This window comes from Schistocerca nitens, chromosome 3, assembly GCF_023898315.1.
Source record: "Schistocerca nitens isolate TAMUIC-IGC-003100 chromosome 3, iqSchNite1.1, whole genome shotgun sequence".
Lineage (NCBI taxonomy): Eukaryota > Metazoa > Arthropoda > Insecta > Orthoptera > Acrididae > Schistocerca > Schistocerca nitens.
The window spans coordinates 325,200,541-325,225,532 of NC_064616.1; positions in this window are offsets into that span (position 1 = coordinate 325,200,541).

The following is a 24,992-nucleotide window of genomic DNA, read 5'->3' on the forward strand; positions in this document are numbered from 1 at the left end:
CTAATTAAATCTAACTAACCTAAGGACATCACACACATCCATGCCCAAGGCAGGATTCGAACCCGCGACCGTAGCGGTTGCGCGGTTCCAGACTGAAGCGCCTAGAACCGCTCGGCCACACCGGCCGGCAATTTCTGACAGTCTGCTTTACAGAATAGAAATAGCTAGTTGCATATTTCTTGTGTCGTGTGTGTGGCAGCGTTAGTGATTATGACATTATGATTGCTATGAGTAGCACCGTCGTGTACCTCCCATGATGTGATAAGGCTGACTGATTTTATATTTGCTGTTGTGATGTTGCTCCTCTGTGTTGCTGTACGTATGTGGTTGCCCCTCGCTGATAATTATGTATAATTAATAATAACGGTTGGCCGCATCTGTGTACACTCCTGGAAATGGAAAAAAGAACACATTGACACCGGTGTGTCAGACCCACCATACTTGCTCCGGACACTGCGAGAGGGCTGTACAAGCAATGATCACACGCACGGCACAGCGGACACACCAGGAACCGCGGTGTTGGCCGTCGAATGGCGCTAGCTGCGCAGCATTTGTGCACCGCCGCCGTCAGTGTCAGCCAGTTTGCCGTGGCATACGGAGCTCCATCGCAGTCTTTAACACTGGTAGCATGCCGCGACAGCATGGACGTGAACCGTATGTGCAGTTGACGGACTTTGAGCAAGGGCGTATAGTGGGCATGCGGGAGGCCGGGTGGACGTACCGCCGAATTGCTCAACACGTGGGGCGTGAGGTCTCCACAGTACATCGATGTTGTCGCCAGTGGTCGGCGGAAGGAGCACGTGCCCGTCGACCTGGGACCGGACCGCAGCGACGCACGGATGCACGCCAAGACCGTAGGATCCTACGCAGTGCCGTAGGGGACCGCACCGCCACTTCCCAGCAAATTAGGGACACTGTTGCTCCTGGGGTATCGGCGAGGACCATTCGCAGCCGTCTCCATGAAGCTGGGCTACGGTCCCGCACACCGTTAGGCCGTCTTCCGCTCACGCCCCAACATCGTGCAGCCCGCCTCCAGTGGTGTCGCAACAGGCGTGAATGGAGGGACGAATGGAGACGTGTTGTCTTCAGCGATGAGAGTCGCTTCTGCCTTGGTGCCAATGATGGTCGTATGCGTGTTTGGCGCCGTGCAGGTGAGCGCCACAATCAGGACTGCATACGACCGAGGCACACAGGGCCAACACCCGGCATCATGGTGTGGGGAGCGATCTCCTACACTGGCCGTACACCACTGGTGATCGTCGAGGGGACACTGAATAGTGCACGGTACATCCAAACCGTCATCGAACCCATCGTTCTACCATTCCTAGACCGGCAAGGGAACTTGCTGTTCCAACAGGACAATGCACGTCCGCATGTATCCCGTGCCACCCAACGTGCTCTAGAAGGTGTAAGTCAACTACCCTGGCCAGCAAGATCTCCGGATCTGTCCCCCATTGAGCATGTTTGGGACTGGATGAAGCGTCGTCTCACGCGGTCTGCACGTCCAGCACGAACGCTGGTCCAACTGAGGCGCCAGGTGGAAATGGCATGGCAAGCCGTTCCACAGGACTACATCCAGCATCTCTACGATCGTCTCCATGGGAGAATAGCAGCCTGCATTGCTGCGAAAGGTGGATATACACTGTACTAGTGCCGACATTGTGCATGCTCTGTTGCCTGTGTCTATGTGCCTGTGGTTCTGTCAGTGTGATCATGTGATGTATCTGACCCCAGGAATGTGTCAATAAAGTTTCCCCTTCCTGGGACAATGAATTCACGGTGTTCTTATTTCAATTTCCAGGAGTGTATTTCGTAGCAATATTAGCCATTATCTTTCCCATCCATCCGTGAATAGAACACGAGAACAAATTATCTATATATACATGCTGCCGAACGTGCCCGTACACTCAGATGACGAAAGTCCTGGGATAGTGAGATGCACATATGCAGAAGGCGGTAGTATCACGTACACAAGGTATAAAAGGGCATTGCATTGACGGAGCTGTCATTTGTGCTCATGTGATTAATGTGAAAAGGATTACGGCCTCACGAAAGAAATAACAGACTTTAAACGCGAAATTGTAGTTGGAGCTAGAAGCTTGGGACATTCCAGTTTGGAAATCGTTAAAGACTCCTATACTCCGACATTTGTAGTATCAAGAGTGTGCCGAGAATACCAATCTTCAGGTATTACCTCTCACCACGGACAACGCAGTGGCCGACGGCCTTCACTTAACGACCGAGAGCAGCGGCGTTTGCGTAGAGTTGGCAGTGCTAACAGACAAGCAACACCGAGTGAAATAACTGCAGAAATCAATGTGGGACGTACGATGAACGTATCCGTTACGACAGCTCGGTGAAATTTAGCGTTAATGGGCTATGGCGGCAGACGACAGACGGAGTGCCTTTGCTAATAGCACGACATCGTCTGCAGCACCTCTCCTGGGCTCGTGACCATATTGGTTGGACCCTACATGACTGAAAAATCGTGTTTGGTCAGATGAGTCCCAATTTTAGTTGCTAACAGCTGATGGCAGAGTTCGAGTGTGGCACATACACCGCGAAGCCATGGACCCAAGTGCTCAACAATGTGTTGTGCAAGCTGGTGGTGGTTCCATAATGGGGTGGGGTGTGCGTACATGGAATGGAGTGCATCCTCTGGTCCAAATGGACCGATCATTGAGCATTTTGAGCCAATCATGGACTTCATGTTCCCAAACAACGATGGAATTTTTGTGGATGACAAGGCGCCATGTCATTGTCCCACAACTGTTCGCGGCTGGTTTGGTGAACATTCTGTACAGTTTGAGTGAATGATTTAGCCACCGAATTCGCCCGACAAGAATCCCATCGTACATTAATGGGTCATAATTGAGAGGTCAGTTCGTTCACAAAATCCTGCACCGGCAACACTTTCGCAGTTATGGACTGCTATAGAGGCACCGTGGTCCAATATTTACGCAGGGCACTTCCAGCGACTTGTTGAGTCCATGTCACGTCGAGATGCTGCACTACGCCGGGTAAAAGGAGATCCGACATGATATTAGGAGGTATTCCATGACCTCTGTCACCCCAGTGCTCTGTCTCTTAACATGACGACATTGCTCCTGTGAGTGAGAAACTTGCTCCGCATAAGCAGTAAATTCGTTGAGAGGCTTACCTCAGATATTGGTTGTCTGAGTTCACGAAATGGGGTTTCTCGATATTAACTTTTCTTCCAACTGTTCTCATATTTGTTCCTGAGGATCTTCGTTACATTTCAGTATGGGCTATATCATGCTGTTACAGTTCTAGTAGCGTTTCTGCATTCCCGCAACGACTTTTCTCAGGGGCTCGAATAATGGAACAGTGTTCTAAGATTGTTCACACTGCAGCATTTTATGCATTTTCTTAGCAGTCGTAGGTTTCTGCAGCCCCAGTCAGTTAATGTAGAAGTTTAATATGACACGGCACAACACCAAGGAAAGCACTGCAGTTTTCCAGGATCCTACCAAAAACCCTAAGTTCTCTTTTCACTTTCACTGTCACTCAGTCCATGTGATCGTTCCATTCAACATCACTTCATTAATTTACATCTATGTATTTAAATGTTTACCGATCATCTTGTAACCTGGTGCTGTGGTATTGTTTCTGTTCTCTATTGCACACTTCGACATTTAAGAAGAATTGCTGTTGTTTACACAGAGTGGAAATACTATAGGTCGTTCGGCATTCTTTTATATGACTAACAAACGTGAACAACCTTAGAGTGCTGCTGGTCTCCTGTAACATTTCTTTTTTGTGCGCTGAGAAGATCAGGAGTTGTGTCACGCTTCCATGTGGCGCACCCGATGTTGTTTTCGTTTCGGTTGAAGTCGATGTCCTGTGTAACATACCAGGTACTGTAAGTCAAAATTTATTCGAGACAGTGACACTTTCGCTTATCCGATAAGATCCCCCTTGTTATCATTTATGAATGGACACAGTACCAATCACCTTTCAAAAATTTATAGTGAGGGTACTAGTTGATCTTTATCAACTAATGCATATCCTTTGTGAAAGAATGAGCTGTGTTTCAAACAAGGTGTTTCTTTAAGCTCGTGCTGACTGTCTGAGACAAATTTTCTTTTTCCCTACAGGAATTCCATAACGGTCGGCCTTAGAATGTGGTTTAGGATCCTGAAGCAAAGCGAGATAAGACAAGGAATATTAACCTTTAAATTGCCCTCACAGTGGGAAAACTGAGTGTTCAGAGTGAGAGAAATGTTTCTGCTCATTTTAGCTTCGTAAATTAAAACATTCACTATTACACGGAACGAAAGGAAATTTGTAAGTTCCTATGAGACCAAACTACGGAGGTTATCGGTCCCTAGGCTTACACACTACTTTAATCTAACTTACGCTAAGAACAACACACACACCCATGCCCGAGGGAGGACTCGACCTCCGACGTGGGGAGCCACGCGAACCGTGGCAAAACGCCCTTAGACCGCTCGGGTACGACGCGTGGCGCGGAACGAAAGCCGACAGTGGAATGTTGATACTAGTAACTGACACTGCCATAAAATTTATTTGCTGAAGAAATATATTGCATAGTGTCTTTTTACGCATTGTACTCACGTGATATGCTAATAGCGATGGATCAAGGCAGTCAGATAGATGTAGTATTTACTGACTTCCGAAAAGCGTTAGACTCGGAATCATACGAACGCTTATTAACGCAAAGACTTACGTATATAGTAGCAAACGAATTTTGCCACTGAACTCGGGAATTATTGGTAGGGTAGACGCAGCACTTTATCTTGGAAGGAGAGTCATCGGCATATATTGAAGTAACTTCAGGTGTGCCCCATGTAAGTGTTTTGGGGCTCTCCATGTGCGTGTTGTATGTTTATGACCCGACCCACAATATTAATAGCAACTTCAGACTTTTCACATACGATGCAGTTATCTATAATGAGGTACTGCCGAAAAAGTTGCACAAATGTTCAGTCAGAACGTGATAAGATATTGAAGTAGTACAAAGATTGGCAGCTCGCTTTAAGAGTTCAAAAACGCAAAACTTTGCACTTCACAAGACGAAGCAACTTAATATCCTATGATTACAACGTCAATGAGTCTCAGATGGAATCAGTCAGCTCATATAAATTACCTGGGTATAATAGTTTCTAGGCATATCAGATGGCGCCATCACAAACGCTCACTCGTAGGTGGAGCACGTGACAACCAGTGTACAAAGGAGATTGGTTACACATCACTCGCTGGAACCATCCTGCAATATTACTAAAATGTGTGGGACTCATTCAAGTAGAGACAACGGATGATGTTGAAACTATACAAAGAATGACAGCGCGTATAGTCTGTTTGACTCCCAGCGGCAGAATCACGGAAATGCTGGTGCAAAAACTGAACTAGCACACGCCTGAGTGTAAACGCCAAGTATCTCGCGAAAGCCTAGTTAAATTTCAAGAATCAGCATTACGTGAGAAATCCATAAATCGCAACCATAGGGCCAACGAAGGCAAGATGACACAGAATGTATACACGGACAAGGAAAAAAAAATTCCTCGATTTTTCCCGGATATACCGGTTAAAAAATATACTTTCTCCTGAGCGAAAATACACTTTTTCAGTGCTAAGTGACAGTATGTTTTCCGTAGATTTTCCCTCTGATCTGTAAAACTTATCAATCCTTTGATTAGTTAAGGTTATATACCCTGATATAGAACTTTCCGGCACTTTAGGAAAAAAAAAGGGAGATAAGTTTTGGAAAAGTCTTTGATGTGCAGCAACATATTTGCTGCACATTTTTGTATTACGAAAGTATAAATTCGAATTCCACCGAACATAGCACGTTAGTTTCTGGAGCATTGAAATCGGGATTGCGATGCCCTTTTGTAAGCCAATCGTATCTCATGCCACATGATCTCGCCAGCCGACGACAGAAGATATTCAGAGCATAGGACACGTGTTGTAGTCAGCCAATAGCAAGATCACTGTTAAGTAGCGCGAACACACAAAAAGGGAAAGTTAATGGTTTCCATTGATATACACGGTGTAGTTACATGAAAAGCAAAGCTATCACATATAATATTGGTACCGAAAATTAATAAGCTACAAGAGAAGCTAAGCTTTCACATGTCATATTGATTTTTTTTTGTGTTATACTTTAAGATACGTCATACAAATGTGCCAGTAAATTTAAAATAATGACATAAATGTCTGATCTTCTGGGCTCGAAATTCCTCTGAGTGACTGGTCCTTAAAGTGTTAAGTTTTAAACGACAGTCAAACGCTATGTGATTTAAGAAATTCATCCCACATTCTCACACGTTACATAATTCATCTAGCACAAAAGGAAATTTACTTTGAAAGTAACGCTTTTCAAACCACCATCCGCAATACTTTTTCGAGACTGCTACAAATAGGTTCGTTTTAGCAGCTGCCAGAGAGCGTCAGAGAATAGGCATTGATGAGCGTGCCCAGCTGCGGTAATGTAGGAAGCCCGCATGTTCGTATGTATAAAGCATTAAGATATCTTACATTACGCCATAAAATAAACAGGATATCAGAGGATACTCCAAGAGCATCGGAATTTCGTAAACCATACTAAAACTCATAATTCAGCTTGAAGTGAACAGCGGTTTGTCGAGATTCACAATGAAGCAGGCCCCACCTGATATTAAGCCTTTCAGTGTGGTATTTGGGATGTAAATTTTCTTGGAGTACTAGTGCTGTACTATCTCATGTTTACTTCATTACTATGGCATAATGCCATACACGGCAGGAGGTAAAAACATTCACTTGCAGTTCAACGAACAATTGGAACTGGCCAATACTGTGGAATGAAACACTTTATTTCAAATAAATTGATTGCCTCAGCGGAAAAGATCAATAAAGCCAAATTTCTTTAAGAAACTGATAAAAATAACTTCATTGTTCTGCAAGGCGATTAATGCTTGACTGCCAAAAATGTGGAAATAAAATAAAATCAGAAAGCTGAAACTAGTAATATATTTTTGCCTTCCGTAATTATGTGAATGTATTTTAATTCACTTGATAGCTCCCGCCCACAGAAATCTGGGGTTGGCTCTGAGCACTATGGGACTCAACTGCTGAGGTCATTAGTCCCCTAGAACTTAGAACTAGTTAAACCTAACTAACCTAAGGACATCACAAACGTCCATGCCCAAGGCAGGATTCGAACCAGCGACCGTAGCGGTCTTGCGGTTCCAGACTGCAGCGCCTTTAACCGCACGGCCACTTCGGCCGGCCACAGAAATCTGTTTTGTTTTCATTTGACGTGGTAGCTGTAAACGAAGAGGAAACAGTGAAATCACTTAACGTAAACGCGGGTCACGTGGAGACTATCCCCCTCTCCACTACAATCCAGACAACTCTGTGCATGCGCGAATCTGGCAGCAAGGGCGTACGAGAAAATTTTTTCTCGTTAGCATCTGGCTCCTTGCTGTTACTGCCGATACAGCTAACAGCCACACTTCAAGTAGCCGGAAGCAGGAGAAGGTACTGCTCATACGCGAGTCAACTGCGCATGTGCATTAGCCCGCTGGCAGCTGCTCAAACGAACCTAATGTGAACAGTTACGTCGTCACGCTCGTAGAAAGCAGTTTATTGTTACGAAGTATTGCATAGTCTTCGCCCCATGACAAATTTTTGCTGTTTGTAGACGCTTGTGCGCGCACGGTATTTTGTTGCTGTAAATGGCGCATTTCCTTTGTAACTTAAAATTTTTTTTGTTTTTTTTCTCGTTTATATTTTATTGCTGCAGTATTATTCTCCAGTAGTAGGCTACAGTAACATTCTTTGTTAGAGTATCAGTGATTACCAGTCAAAACTAAGAAAATTTAACTCAAAACCAAAACAATGAGAAATCACCGGAATTCCGAAAAATTTCCCAGTTTTCTCCCGGGTGAAAACATTCCCGGGTTTTTCCCGGATTTCCCGGTTGTCCCGGGTCGTATACACCGTGATTACAGCGCCCACAGAGGCTCTTAAGCAAATCATTCTTCATCTGCTCGCTACGCGAATACAACAGGAAGCAGTCCTAATAAATGATACAGGCTGAAGTTCCATTTACCACGCACTTCACAATAGTTTGCATATTATACTGACAGGGTGGTCAAAAACAGGCTGAAAATCTTGTAAGGGTGTTCAGGGTAGGTTGTGCTGAGAAATAACTGTTAAGAAAAAAAATTCGATACGTTGTGCCTTTTCCGAGTTAATTAAACATTGAACTTAGCAAATCAGGCCGTTGCGCTCGCAAATTCAAGCGGCCCGCAAGATACAGTTAGTGATAGTTGTTCTCATAGCGAAGATGATAGCGCGTGTGTCTGGTCAGAATCTGTCTCGGGCTCGATCCATAAGAGTACTACCGCCCCATATCCAAATTTTGAATCGCTCTCTTTTTCACCTTCAGGAAATCAAACGAAGCACACGTTTGACGGCACCGTCTCCGGCGAGCCGCTTGAATTTTAGCGCGCAACGGCCTGACTCTTTAACCTCGATACTAATTAACTCTGAAACAGCGCATCGTATCGAATTTTTCTTAACAATTATTTCTCAGCACAAGCCACCTGCAACACCTTTGCAAGCTTTTCATACTATTTCTGACCACCCTATGTATGTAGAAAAATGTTCCTTCTGCAAAAGAGACCTCTGTGTTTACTTGTTATTCCACTATCTGCAGTTATAAGTAACTGTGTTGTCTAACGTTATGAAACATACCGCTGTAGGCGTTATATTTGAGGTTACGTTTGAGAAATTATGCGCCATTAATATAAACTTTAAAATCTATGTTTCCTTAAGTTGTAGGTTTGCAGATAACTGTGAATGGCAAATGTGATTTATCACCGAGAAACTAAGAACAAATTGAAAAGTCTGTTGCATGACTTATCTTGGCGAGCAAAGTTTCCCAGATCAACACAGGCTGTTCTGCCTAGTACTGAACTCAGATGTAGACCTACTGTTGTTTCCGGACCGACGGCGCACATGTAAGACAAATGTTCTCCGGCAACAATGGTTATCCATCTTGATGGAGTTTTTCGCAGAATTTCAACACAGCACTGACAAATGCGGCTGTCGGCCTGTGCAGCTTCCGCGGCGGAAACTTTCCGCTCTGGCGAGTTCTGCAGACGGCACGAGGATCTGCTGCAAAACCTGCCTGTCAACAGGCTGCCAGCTCCCAACGTAACACACCGTCTCTCGCGACTTAAAACAATGAAGAAGTGGGCATCACAAATAATGCACTTGCCAGGAAGTCCGCACATGTCTCATGGAAGATAGTATTAATGTCTTATGCCGTAAATTGACGTGGAAAATCTGCGGCTTCGTAAAAATACTGGTTAATTCTTAGAATAATATGAAAACCACGCAATTTTATTAATGAGCAGACTGAGTTAGTCAATTCAGTCTTTGCACAGAATTTGGTCCAGCCACTTTCTACGCTTAAACATACATAAACAACTCACACTCACAACAAAAACATGCAGACATTTCCATGCCTTCAAACATAAGAGCATGGAACATATGTTTCATAAATTAATACAATAATTACATTAATTTAAACTTTCAACAACCTGTCATAGGCCTTCTTTAGTATCAGCTGTCATAACATCTATGTATGTAGGACTATATCTCATCACTTTTCTATTACTCAGTACACGACAATTATCAATATTTATCACAACGCAAATTGTCAACAAACTCTCACATCTACTTCAATAACATTTATGTATGCAGATCTCTCATCATTATTTGTGTATTCCTTTCATCTCTCACAAAATTTAACAGAATATTTATTCTTACAGCTCGAGCGAGATGGCGCAGTAGTCAGCATACTGGACGCGTAGTGGTTGGCATAGTGGATTCGCATTCGTGAGGACAAGTTCGAATCTCCGTCTGGCCATCCAGATTTAGGTTTCCGTGAGTCCTCCAAAGATCTTCAGGCAAAGGCCAGGATGGTTCCCTTAAGAAGCGCACGGCCGATTTTCTTCCACATCCTTCCATAATCCGAGCTTGTGTTCCGCCTCTGGCCACCTCATTGTCGACGGGACGTTAAGCTCTGATCTTCCTTCCATTCTTAAGAAATTTTTATAATGAACTGATTTTCTGTATTTGTTTATACTATTTATATTTAACGTTCATACAATGTACCATTGTAACATTTACATACATACTGTAGCTTCTCTGACAGACGCTTACTTTGACACCATTTTGTCTTCTTAAATCACCATCTTTGGGAACAAATATCCGTGTGGCCGCAAAATTTAAGTGTGTACATGGTGCTTTACATTGTCTGTATCTTCAAAATCCAGGAAAGTGTTAAATCTTGCTTACTATTCGATGAAATATGAATTCCTTCAAAAGTAATCAATGATGCTATATGAAGACGCTGGATTTTCGATGTGAGTTACACAAGAATAATTCAACTCTTATCTTAGATATTTGTTAACGTTTATTTGATTCATAGTTAGGTCCAACTACAATTATGTAGACCTTTTTGTACGACACCACCACCCCAAAGAACCTTCGGCACATCGAAAATCAGCGAACATCTCATATGTAATTTTAAATGGAAACCAATGATGAAACTGTCAGTTTGTAACAGGTAACTGCGCTTTTTATTCATAGGAAATTGCATTATTAGCAACGGCTGGTTTTACTTTATTGTAAGAATTAATCTATAGATAGTATCAACCCAAGGTCAGATCTGGCTACTCTGGTAATAGTGCTTTCATATGCAGACAGCCATGGTTAAACATTTGGTATAACGACTTCTTAAGACAGCAAGGCACGAAAGTATTTCGTTTATTTGAAGTCTGTTAGTTTATCTGCCGTGAGTAAGCACGAGTAACGGCAAACAAACGTTAGCTGATACACAGAAATAAGGATACAAAGCTTGCACATGTCACAGCACTTAACACACCTGGTTTAACCCTCTCCACGTAACAGACAGAACATTCCAAATAACTAAAAAAAAATGGTTCAAATGGCTCTGAGCACTATGGGACTCAACTGCTGAGGTCATAAGTCCCCTAGAACTTAGAACTACTTAAACCTAACTAACCTAAGGACAACACACACATCCATGCCCGAGGCAGGATTCGAACCTGCGACCGTAGCGGTCGCGCGGTTCCAGACTGTAGCGCCAGAACCGCTCGGCCACCAGCGGCCGGCAAATAACTAAAATAAGAGCGTGAAAATGAACTGATTAAAAAACAACCACCTACAGCCAAAATAATGACTCGATTAGGAGTACAACATTTACGCAACACTGTCGGATATTGGGCATAATTAATGCTCATATGGTGTTAAATCATAGGGAAGTTTCTCGTCACTACATGGGAAGCGGAGAGTGACTCACAGACATAACTGTCGCTAATGATTTATTTACTGCCTATTTAGACTACGAAAACTGCAATTACAATAAAAATCTGTTCCTTTTTTGTCTGTGGAAAACAACAACATAAAAATTCAAATGGTTCAAATGGCTCTGAGCACTATGGGACTCAACATCTTAGGTCATAAGTCCCCTAGAACTTAGAACTACTTAAACCTAAGTAACCTAAGGACATCACACACACCCATGCCCGAGGCAGGATTCGAACCTGCGACCGTAGCAGTCCCGCGGTTCCGGACTGCAGCGCCAGAACCGCTAGACCACCGCGGCCGGCAAAACAACAACATATTCCACAATGGAAAATGGAGGCAACTATGGTGTTAACATTATTTACGTCAGTAATCGGTTTATTGGTTATAAGGTCAGCATTACGATCCAGTAGAATTTCGTCGTCAAAGATGGTAACACAGGTAAAGCAACAGAGATATTACAGTCTACATCTACATCATAGTCCTCAAGCCACCTTACAGTGTGCGGCACAGGGTACTTCTGGTACCACTAACTGAACTCCGTTCTTATTCCACTTGTGAATTGCGAGTGGGAACATTGACTGTCAGTAAGCCTCTGTATAAGCTCTAACTTCACGAATTTTTTCGTCGCGGTCATTTCGTATGCTATAGGTGGGAGGAAGTAATTTGTTGTCCGACTCTTCCCGGAAAGTGCTTTCTCGAAATTGCAGTTGTAAGCTTCTCCTGATAAACAACGCTTCTCTTGTATCGTCTGCCACTCGAGTTCATTGGGCATCTCTGCAACGCTCTCGCACCGACTAATCGGTCCCGTGACGAAATGTGCTGCTGTTCGTTGGGTCTTCTCCATCTTTTCTATCAGTCCTACCTGGTAGGGGTCCCAAACTGACGAATATTACACAAGAATCAGTCGAATAAGCGCCTTATAATCCACTTCTTTCGGAAATTAGCTACATTTCAGTAAGATCCTTCCAATGAATCTCTGTCTCGCATCTCCTTTTCCTACTGTTTGTTTTGTGTAGTCATTCCACACTGAATTTGGATAGTTATACCTAGATATTTAACGGTAGATACTGTTTGCAGCAATTTTTCATCAACAGTGTAGTTGCACAGTAGTGGATTTCTTTCCCCATATATGCGCAAGAAGTTACATTTATTTACGTTCAGGGTCAACTGCTAGAGCCTGCGCCATCCAGCAATTCTCCGCAGGTCATTCTACAAACCAACGAGTATACTACCTTCCGGCGTTGCTACTTTCTTAAAGACAACCTCATTATCTGCAGACAGTCTTAAAGAGATTCCAACGCTTAATACTAGATCATCTACATGAATTTTAACCAGCAGAGGTCCTATCACTTCTTGGAGTATTCCGGAAATTACATTTACATATGTCGATTTTGTTCCGTTAAGAGCGACGTGTTGAATTATATATGCAAGGAAGTCTTGACTACAGTAGCAAATCTAGTCCTATACCCGGTAAGCTTTTTTTTTTTTCACTAAATGGCAATGTGGGACGGCGTCAAATGCCTTCCTGTAGTCAATCTGAGCGCCGTTTTCTACAGCACTATCGATCTCATGGAGAAACAGAGCGACCTGAGCTCCACTGTTTGTACAATCCATGTTGACTTTATAGAGGAGACTTTCGTTCTCCGAAAACGTAATAAGTCTTGAACATAAAACATGTTCCATAATTCTGCAACAGATTACCGTCGCCATAGATATCTATAATTATGTTCATCTCTCCTAGGGCCCTTCCAGAAAACGGGAATGACCTGCGTCTTTTCTCAGTCGCTAGGTATCCTTCGTTACTCCAGCGTTCTACGATAAACTGCTGTTACAATGGGAGTAAGCTCTTTCGCATAATCATTCTAGAACCTTATAGGTATCTCATCTTGTCCCGTTGCCTTTCCAGTACTAAGCGATAGTAGTTGCTTTTCCATTCCGCGATCGGCTGTCTCAATATCTACCATTTCAACTTTCGTTCTATGGTCTAAAAGAACCATCGCGTTAGGACCTTCCGCGGCGAAGCAGTTTCGGAAGACCGAATTCAGTATTTTGGGCTTCTCTCTGTATCTTCCTTTTCGGTGCCAGTATGGTCACTAAGTGATGAACAGAGGATTTCGAAGCCGTTACTGATTTTACGTAAGACCAAAACCTCTTAGGGTTTTTAATCATGTCGCGTGACAAAATTTTACTTTTTAAGTCACTGAATACTTCTTTCATTGCTCTCCCTACGCTTATTTTTACTTCGTTCAGCTTTTGTTGTCTGCTAGGTTTTGACTTCTCTTGAATCTGTGATAAAGCAGGCTTGTAACACGGCTATTAAACCACAATGCGTCTTCCCCATCCCATATAATGTTGCTAGGAACATAATTGTCTAAGCCATATTCAACGATGCTTTTGAATTTTTTTCGATTTGTGTACCACTTTTTCGCACTCAGCACTGAATATTTGATGCTGACTACTAAGATACTCTGCAATTTGAATCTAAGCAAATGTATCTTCCTACCTTTCTCAACAATCCTCGTAAAACTCGTGGTCGTAGTTGCTATCACAGCCTTGTGATCACTGACACCTTCCTCTATGTTAAATAATTCGATAAGTTCAAGTCTGTTTATTGCTACGACGTCTAATACGTTACCGTCTAGAGCTAGTTCTCTAATTACCTGCTCGAAGTAATTTTCGGACAAGACATCCAGTATACACACAAATCGCTGTCTCTGGCATCAGTATTGATAGCATGACTCTCCCAATTTATAACTAGCAAGCTGAAGTCACCACTTATTACAATGGCATGATCAGGAAAATGATTAACGATATTCTTCAAATTCTCTCCGAAGGGCTCTATCATTACATCTCTTGACCAAGACGTGTACAAAGGCATTCGATTACCATTCTTGACCGATCTTTGACGCTTAAGTTCACGCAGATTGATTCATAATCGTAATTCGTGACAATCTCGCTGTATATTATCGAGTTCTTTACTGCAATAAATACGCCGCCACCAATGGTGACTAACCTATCCTTACGATAAATATTCCATTCTGAACTTAGGATTTCGTTGCTATTCTCTTCTGGTTTCAACCAACTTTCTGTTCCTAATATTATCTGGGCATTACAACTTTCAACAAACGATACTAATTCTGGGCCGGCCGCTGTGGTCGAGCGGTTCTAGGAGCTTCAGTTCGGAACCACGCTGCTGCTCCGGTCGCAGGTTCGAATCCTGCCTCGGACATGGATGTGTGTGACGTCCTTAGGTTAGTTCGGTTTAAGTAGTTCTAAGGCTAAGGGACTGATGACCTATAACGTTGAGTCCCATAGTGCTTAGAGCCATTTGAACGATTTTTGAACTAATTCTGGGACCTATCCTTGGCTGCTCCAGGTTAGGTTAGTGTTGTTTTAACGTCTCGTCGACAACGAGGTCATTAGAGACGGAGCGCAAGCTCGGGTTAGGGAAGGATGGGGAAGGAAATCGGCCGTGCCCTTTCAAAGGAACCATCCCGGCATTTGCCTGAAACGATTTAGGGAAATCACGGAAGGCTGCTCCAGCAATTTACTAATATCACACTAAGCTTTTCTATAACCTCTGCGAGGATGAGCATTCTCTGAGAACATTGTGGCTACTGTAACTTCTATTTTAGCACGAATTTCCTCTCTGATCCCAAGAAGGAGGAGGGTTCTCTAACCTAATAAAAACCCATTTTGACGCCACACGTACTCTGCTACCCTAGTAGCCGCTTCCTGCGTGTAATACACCCCTTACCTATTAAAGAGAACCCTAAAATTCTCCATCCAATACCTGATGTCGAGAAATTCGCAAAAAAAAATGGTTCAAATATCTCTGAGCACTATGGGACTCAACTGCTGAGGTCATAAATCCCCTAGAACTTAGAACTACTTAAACCTAACTAACCTAAGGACATCACACACATCCATGCCCGAGGCAGGATTCGAACCCGCAACCGTAGCGGTCGCGCGGTTCCGGACTGTAGCGCCTAGAACCGCTTGGCCACTCCGGCCGGCGAGAAATTCGCATCCGATACCGTTACAGAGCTGTCTGAACCTCTGGTTTAGACCTTTCAACCTGCCCCAAACCAGGGGACCGTGACTAACCCTGAGTAGCATGCTACAAATAGTCAGCCTAGTCTGTATTCCGCGTACGATGCTAGTTGCCTTCTCTAAATCATCCATCCGCCGAAATGTGCCGAATGTGGCCTCAGAACCCAAGCGCTACGCGTCATTAGTGCCGACATGTGCCACTATTTGCAGCCGGTCGCATCCAGCGCGCTCGACAGGTGCCGGGAGAGCCTCCTCCACGTCGCGGAAGAGACCTCCGGCAAACATACCGAGAGCACACTAGCAATCTTTCGCAATCTGCACGATATTTCCCTCGGGGAAATGACTAGCATATTCGCCTTCTGAACTTCTCCGAACTGGGCAGCAAAATCGGCCGCTTGCCCAACAGGAGAGGCATCCAGACCTCCCGTGCTGATTCAAACGTATTATCAACACTGGGTAGCGTCTTCTACTTGTTGCTAAGGAGGAAGGAGCCAGCTGTGTGGTCAGTTCGTTCTTTCGCCTTCTGCCCGGTGACACGTGAAAAAAAATGTTCAAATGTGTGTGAAATCTGATGGGACTTAACTGCTAAGGTCACCAGTCCCTAAGCTTACACACTACTTAACCTAAATTAGCCTAAGGACAAACACACACACCCATGCTGGAGGGAGGACTCGAACCTCCACCGGGACCAGCCGCATAGAGTGAGACGTGAACCCACGACTGTCTGCCACTCACTCTCGAGTGAGTGTTTCAGCCAAATGAAGTTTCTTGGCGTTGAAGTTTCATTTATTATCCAGCTCAAGCTTAGATACAAGATAGTTTAGTGAAATTACGTGTTTAAGGTATGTGAACTTTATCTCACGACAGTAGAAACAAATGTGAGATGCTTAGGGTCGTTCTAAGGCTAAACTAGCTTTATATCCGTTCCTAAGTGAAGGATTATCAAGTAATTGTTAAAATCGTTTTCGAATGACAGTTCTTAATCACAAAAAAGAAATCTCAGAAAACGAACGCGAAACTTATACAAGCGAGAGAAACAATATCTTGGAAGGTAGGAGACGAGGTACTGGCAGAAATAAAGCTGTGAGGACGGGGCGTGAGTCGTGCTTGGGTAGCTCAGTTGGTAGCACACTTGCCCGTGAAAGGCAAAGGTCCCGAGTTCGAGTCTCGGTCCGCACACAGTTTTAATCTGGCAGGAACTTTAAATGTTAAAAAGCTACGCTGCGTAGAATATAAATGTAAAAATGATATCGTATTCAGCAAGAAAACTCTAAGCAACAATATTTAGAAGTTAAAACATTCACTAAGACACATAGCACAGACAAAATGAACTCATGATTAGTGCATTAATAACGGGCTTTTCACAAATAAATACTGATAGACAGGAGATAATTGACGGCATATTCTTCACATGGAATGAATATCTATGGATTAATATACTACCAAGGAATCAACAACACCGCGTTAAGGTTATTTTACACTGATGTTGACTTTCGGCACGGATAACGGCGCCGATGCGACGTGTCATGGAAGCAATGAGGCACTGGCGGGATTTGACACCACATCTGCACACGCGAGTCACCTAATTCCCGTAAAATTCCGGGGAGGTGGGTGATGAGCTCGATGTGTTCGATCGGGTAAGCACTTACAATAACCAGGTAACGTAAATAAAATATTTTTAACATTGAAACCGCCTGGGCTTGGCGTAACTAGCAGATTTCAAGCAAAGATTTAAGTAACCAGGAGTGCGTATTACTTAAAAAGAGAAAAAGCTAGACGGGGTCATCAACAAACTCAACTAGCAAATTAAAAAAGAAAATGGTTCAAATGGCTCTGAGCACTATGGGACTTAACATCTGTGGTCATCAGTCCCCTAGAACTTAGAACTACTTAAACCTAACTAACCTAAGGACATCACACACATCCATGCCCGAGGCAGGATTCGAACCTGCGACCGTAGCAGTCGTGCGGTTCCGGACTGAAGCGCCTAGAACCGCTTGGCCACCGCGGCCGGCGGCAAATTTAAATATCGATAAACAGCACTTAAATCACATGGCACACTGAAGTCTTTAAATTTAAGAAGAGGTTTTTCCGTTGCGTTACTTCGCAAACACTGAAACTAAATCTATATTTGGTAATGAGGACGGCGAACATCACACAGTCTTACTTTGACACTTACACTACTGGCCATTGAAATTGCTACACCAAGAAGATGAAGTGCTACAGACGCGAAATTTAACCGACAGGAAGAAGGTGCTGTGATATGGCAATGATTAGCTTTTCAGAGCATTCACACAACGTTGGCGCCGGTGGCGACACCTACAACGTGCTGACATGAGGAAAGTTTCCAACCGATTTCTCATACACAAACAGCAGTTGACAGGCGTTGCCTGGTGAAACGTTGCTGTGATGCCTCGTGTAAGGAGGAGAAATGCGTACCATCACGTTTCCGACTTTGATAAAGGTTGGATTGTAGCCTATCGCTGTTGCGGTTTATCGTATCGCGACATTGCTGCTCACGTTGGTCGAGATCCAATGACTGTTAGCAGAATATGGGATCGGTGGGTTCAGGAGGGTATTACGGAACGCCGTGCTGGATCCCAACGGCCTCGTATCACTGGCAGTCACGATGATAGGCATCTTATCCGCATGGCTGTAACGGATCGTGCAGCCACGTCTCGATACCTGAGTCAACAGATGGGGACGTTTACAATCTGCACGAACAGTTCGACGACGTTTGCAGCAGCTCGGAGACCATGGCTGCGGTTACCCTTGACGCTTCATCACAGACAGGAGCGCCTGCGATGGTGTACTCAACGACGAACCTGGGTGCACGAATGGCAAAACGTCATTTTTTCGGAAGAATCCAGGTTCTGTTTACAGCATCATGATGGTCGCATCCGTGTTTGGCAACATCGCGGTGAACGCACATTGGAAGCGTGTATTCGTCATCGCCATACTGGTGTATCACCAGGCGTGATCGTATGGGGTGCCATTGGTTACACGTCTCGGTCACCTCTTGTTCGCATTGACGGCACTTTGAACAGTAGCCGTTACATTTCAGATGTATTATGGCCCGTGGGTCTACCCTTCATTCGATCCCTGCGAAACCCTACATTTCAGCAGGATAATGCACGACCGCATGTTGCAGGTTCTGTACGGGCCATTCTGGATACAGAAAATGTTCGACTGCTGCCCTGACCAGCACATTCTCCAGATCTCTCACCAATTGAAAACGTCTGGTCAATGGTGGCCGAGCAACTGGTTCGTCACAATACGCCAGTTACTACTCTTGATGAACTGTGGTATCGTGTTGAAGCTGCATGGGCAGCTGTACCTGTACACGCCATCCAAGCTCTGTTTGACTCAATGTGCAGGCGTATCAAGGCCGTTATTACGGCCAGAGGCGGTTGTTCCGGGTACTGATTTCTCAGGATCTATGGACCCAAATTGCGTGAAAATGTAACCACATGTCAGTTCTGGTATAATATATTTGTCCAATGAATACCCGTTAATCATCCGCATTTCTTCTTGGTGTAGCAATTTTAATGGCCAGTAGTGTATATTCAGAGCAGTATTACAAGTAATAAATTTATCACTGCGTATTTCACCGCTAGCGCTGTAATTCGATTCAAAAATGGTTCAAATGGCTCTGAGCACTATGGGACTCAACTGCTGAGGTCATTAGTCCCCTAGAACTTAGAACTAGTTAAACCTAAGGACATCACAAACATCCATGCCCGAGGCAGGATTCGAACCTGCGACCGTAGCGGTCTTGCGGTTCCAGACTGCAGCGCCTTTAACCGCACGGCCACTTCGGCCGGCTGTGTAATTCGATTCCCATATACATTAACACAATTAGGGGCCCATTCAAGGCTGACTGCGTTTAGCACCCTACTGGTAATAACTTGGTCCACAAGCTGTGTCTGGAGCGGTGCCTTCAAAAGGAAAGAAACAGCAACTGCATTTGCCGAAAGCGCAATCCACGCTTGAAACAAAGCCAAGTGAACACGCGCCGAGTGCAGACACTGCGCCTATATGTATTTCTTTCATCCTGGCAGAACCCAACATCGGCACATACGACAGCCAGTACCAGAGGACACAACACAGCCTGCGACCTACGGCTAGTTCCACGGTGGCCCCACCCTTCTCTCCGCGAGGAAGCATTCGCTCTCCCGTCTCACTCTCCCTTCTGACGGCCGCGATTTTGAACTAGCCGCGTCAGGAGTTCCTCTACTAACCAGAGATTCAATTTAGCGCGAAACATCAAACCAAGATTACCCCTGAAGCAAGGTCGATCGCGTCACGGCTGAGATTTAACTAAGTTGAAATTGTACACCGCACCCGGACTCGAACCGGGAGCCTGCCATTTCGCAACCAATTACCAACATCTGATTGATCCAGACGATACTAATTTCACTCATTTCTCTAAAGGCATCGTCGTAGACAAGACGATAAACCCTAAACTCAATTTCTTAGTGAACCTTGCTGGACTAGGGAGAGAAAGGATATCGCAGAGAACTCCTTAGAAGCAGCATACTTCTTGATACCAGATTGTATCATCTGGTTTGCAGTGGAACTTTTGGAAATTCCTATGACGACACCATTCTCCGCGAATTACTTTCTCCTGGGACGCTAGACGGGAGAGATGTGCGGGAGAGCGTCTGCGAAGTTTCGAAAGTAGGCGACACGTAGAACCGCTACTGAAGCTATGAAGGTGGGCTGCGAGTCATGCCTCACAGAGTAACAATAATAGCAGCGAAACAAAAGTGCCTGAGTTAAATAACCAGTTCATACATTGGTCAGAAAATTTCATAATAGCGCGCACTCTTCACAGATTCTTTATGGTGGAAGGAAATAGCTATAGGCATTCACAAATATGGGTCACGAATTGACCTTTCCAAGGAGTCAAGTTCGAATATGAGCTAAGTAATTTAAAGAAAATCCAAATAAAAATAGCCTCGTGGAGAGTGCACCACGCTTCACCCGAACACTACACTACCTCATTAGGTGGGTCTCGGTAATTGCGGAAGACAAGTGTAAATACTTCTGGTTATTACTCATATTTCTGTCTTCAGCCACTTTATTTCATGACGTGGGTTCATTACTTTCTGATCTCCGACCTTGAACACACACACATCCGCGCGTGCGCATGTATACATACACACATACTTAGAACCTCAGGCCGCCTTCTGCATGAATAACGGCTCGGTCGCAGGCACTGGCACGGGCGCGTATACAAGATTCACCCCACCTTGTCGTTCCGAGCACAACAGCATCATTAAACATCCCGTCTGTCTTTTTGCTGCAATTACTGCCTCGCAACTGCAAAGTACCATGAGTGACTTCCATACTAAACTAGCCAATGGTGCAATGAAATAGGGGAGCTGTCAGCTTCATTGGTCACGCACAGTCTTCTTTTTTATTTTTTAATATTTTCCGATACAGCGTAGTATAGCATTTGTAGACTAAGAGAAAGCTTTTGACAATGTTGACTGGAATAAATTCTTTGAAATTATGAAGGTAGCAAGGATGAAATACAGGAAGGGTAATATTATTTACAACTTGTACACCAACGAGAAGGCAGTTATTAAAGTCGAAGGGCAAGAAAGAGACGCAGTGGTTGAGAAGGCAGTAGGATAGGGTTGTTGCTTATCCCCAGTGTTATTCAGTTTGTACACTGGACAAGCTGTGCAGGAAACGAAGGAGACATCTGGAGAATGAAGTTCAGGGAGAAGAAATAAGAAGTTTGAGGTTTGCTGATGATATTGTAAGTCTGTCGAAGACGGAAAATGACTTAGAACAGTAATTGAATGGAATGGATACTATGTTAAAAGTAGGATATAACAGAGACATTAACAAAAGCAAAATAGCAGTAGTGGAATATAAGAGAAATGAATCAGGCGATGCTGAGGGAATTAGCTTAGTAAATAAGTTACTAATAGTAGCATATCAGTTGGCGATTTGAGCAGTAAAATAAATGATTATGGCTGAACTAGGGAGGATATGAAATGTAGACTGGCAATCTCAAGAGAAGCGTTTCTGAAGAAGAGAAATTTATTATCACCGAATATAAATTTAAGTGTTAGGAAGCCTTTTCTTGAAGGTATTTGTCTTGAGCGCAGCCTTGTACGGTAGTGAAAAGTGGACGATAAACAGTTCAGAAAATGAAGGGACCAGTTGATAGGACACATTTTGACACATCAAAGAATCACCAATTTAGTATTGGAGGAAAGTTTGTGATGTAAAAATAATAGATGGAGACAAAGAGATGAATACAGTAACCAGGTCCAATGGATGTAGCTTGCAATAGTTATCCGGACATGAAGAGGCTTGCACACGACAGAGGAGCGTCGACAGCTGCATCAAATCAGTCTTCGGTCTGAAGACCACGAAACAACTCAAACATGGTATAGTTTTGACCGTCCGATTGCATTAGTTACCAAAATATTTTATTCACAGTGATGTCAAAATCTGTAACTACAGTCTCACGAGAATGACTTATAAGAACCATTTAAAGAAAGTTAACACAAAATAAAAATAGCGCAGAGCTGTAATGAATTATTTAATGTACATCTATAATTTTGCAGTGCAGAGGACAACACTCTATTGCCATTGCCTCCCCCCCCTCCCCCTCTCTGTGCCATTCGAGGATGACACTCTGGAGGAGTTACTGAAAGTAAACCTCCGTATTAACTTCAGTTTCTCGGATATTCTCGGTGTGGTCATTTAGCAATGCATATTTGGGAGGATATAATATGTTACCCAATTCTTCTCGGATCGTATTTTGAGGAATTTCACCAATAAACGTCTCTGCGATGCACAACGCCTCTCCTGTAGGGTCTACCACTGGAATTTATGAAGCATCTCCGCCGACTGAGCGATCCAGTGGCGGAAACTGCCTCTCTTCGATGGATCACCTCTATCACTTCTGTAAGTCAACCTTGTAAGTGTCGAAGATTGATGAGTAATATCCAGGAGAAGTTCGGACAAGTGTTTTGTACGCCACATCTATCGTGGATCGATTACATTTCCTTAAGATTCTTCCACTGAATGTCAACCTGGCATCTACTCTTTTTGCAATCTTTTTACATGGCCATTCCCTTCTCCGGATGGTTACTATTAGGTATTTTACGGTAACTACTGTTTGCCGCCCGCTGTGACCGAGTGGTTCTAGGCGCTTGAGTCCGGAACCGCGCTGCTGTTACGGTCGCAGGTTCGAATCCTGCCTCGGGCATGGATGTGTGTGATGTCCTTAGGTTAGTTAGGTTTAATTAGTCTATGTCTTGGGGACTGATTACCTCAGATGTAAAGTCCCATTGTGCTTAGAGCCATTTGAACCATTTTTTGAACATCTGTTTCCAGTGACGTTATATCTGAGTTACAAACTGTATTTAAAACGAATATGTAGCATCAAATGTATTAGCGGCAAACTAGTTACTATTCTGTCTGATCAAAAGTAGTCAGACACCTAATACTGAACATTAGTATGGATTGTGTCGATGCTTCATTTTTTAATGACTTGAGCTCTGCTGGGGAAACTTTCAGTGAGGTGTCTGAATGTTTGTAGAGGAATGGCAGCCCATTCTTCGTCAAGGGCTGAAACCAGATAAGGTAGTGATGTTAGATGCTGCCGCGCGGTGTGGCCGCGCGGTTAGAGGCACCATGTCACGGATTACGCGGCTCCTCCTGCCGGAGGTTCTCAGCATAAGTTAGTTTAAGTAGCGTGTAAATCTTGGGACCCATGACCTCAGCAGTTTTGTCCCTTACGAATTCACACACATTCTACAATTTTGTTAGATGGTTGGGTCTGGAGAGAAGATGACGCTATAATTCATCCCGAAGGTCTTCCATATGGTTCAGCTTGAGACTCTGGCCAGGTCACTCCACGTCAGAAATATCCTTACAGATAATGCTTTATGACATGGTGCATTGCCATGCTGACACAATCATCATCTCCGAACTGTTACTCACCTGTGTGTAGTACAAAGTTCTACAACATGTGTTCATATTCTTTCGCATTTACCGTTTTATTCAGCGAGTTAAGTGGACCACACCCTACATCTACATCTACATCTATACTCCGCGAGCCACCTTACGGTGTGTGGCGGAGGGTACTTATTGTACCACTATCTGATCCCCCCTTCCCTGTTCCATTCACGAATTGTGCGTGGGAAGAACGACTGCTTGTAAGTCTCCGTATTTGCTCTAATTTCTCGGATCTTTTCGTTGTGATCATTACGCGAGATATATGTGGGCGGTAGTAATATGTTGCCCATCTCTTCCCGGAATGTGCTCTCTCGTAATTTCGATAATAAACCTCTCCGTATTGCGTAACGCCTTTCTTGAAGTGTCCGCCACTGGAGCTTGTTCAGCATCTCCGTAACGCTCTCGCGCTGACTAAACGTCCCCATGACGAATCGCGCTGCTTTTCGCTGGATCATGTCTATCTCTTCTATTAATCCAACCTGGTAAGGGTCCCATACTGATGAGCAATACTCAAGAATCGGACGAACAAGCGTTTTGTAAGCTACTTCTTTCGTCGATGAGTCACATTTTCTTGGAATTCTTCCTATGAATCTCAACCTGGCGCCTGCTTTTCCCACTATTTGTTTTATGTGATCATTCCACTTCAGATCGCTCCGGATAGTAACTCCTAAGTATTTTACGGTCGTTACCGCTTCCAATGATTTACCACCTATGGCATAATCGTACTGGAATGGATTTCTGCCCCTATGTATGCGCATTATATTACATTTATCTACGTTTAGGGAAAGCTGCCAGCTGTCGCACCATTCATTAATCCTCTGCAGGTCTTCCTGGAGTACGTACGAGTCTTCTGATGTTGCTACTTTCTTGTAGACAACCGTGTCATCTGCAAATAGCCTCACGGAGCTACCGATGTTGTCAACTAAGTCATTTATGTATATTGTAAACAATAAAGGTCCTATCACGCTTCCTTGCGGTACTCCCGAAATTACCTCTACATCTGCAGATTTTGAACCGTTAAGAATGACATGTTGTGTTCTTTCTTCTAGGAAATCCTGAATCCAATCACAAACCTGGTCCGATAATCCGTAAGCTCGTATTTTTTTCACTAAACGTAAGTGCGGAACCGTATCAAATGCCTTCCTGAAGTCCAGGAATACGGCATCAATCTGCTCGCCAGTGTCTACGGCACTGTGAATTTCTTGGGCAAATAGGGCGAGCTGAGTTTCACATGATCTCTGTTTGCGGAATCCATGTTGGTTATGATGAAGGAGATTTGTATTATCTAAGAACGTCATAATACGAGAACACAAAACATGTTCCATTATTCTACAACAGATTGACGTAAGCGAAATAGGCCTATAATTATTCGCATCTGATTTATGACCCTTCTTGAAAATGGGAACGACCTGCGCTTTCTTCCAGTCGCTAGGTACTTTACGTTCTTCCAGAGATCTACGATAAATTGCTGATAGAAAGGGGGCAAGTTCTTTAGCATAATCACTGTAGAATCTTAAGGGTATCTCGTCTGGTCCGGATGCTTTTCCGCTACTAAGTGATAGCAGTGGTTTTTCAATTCC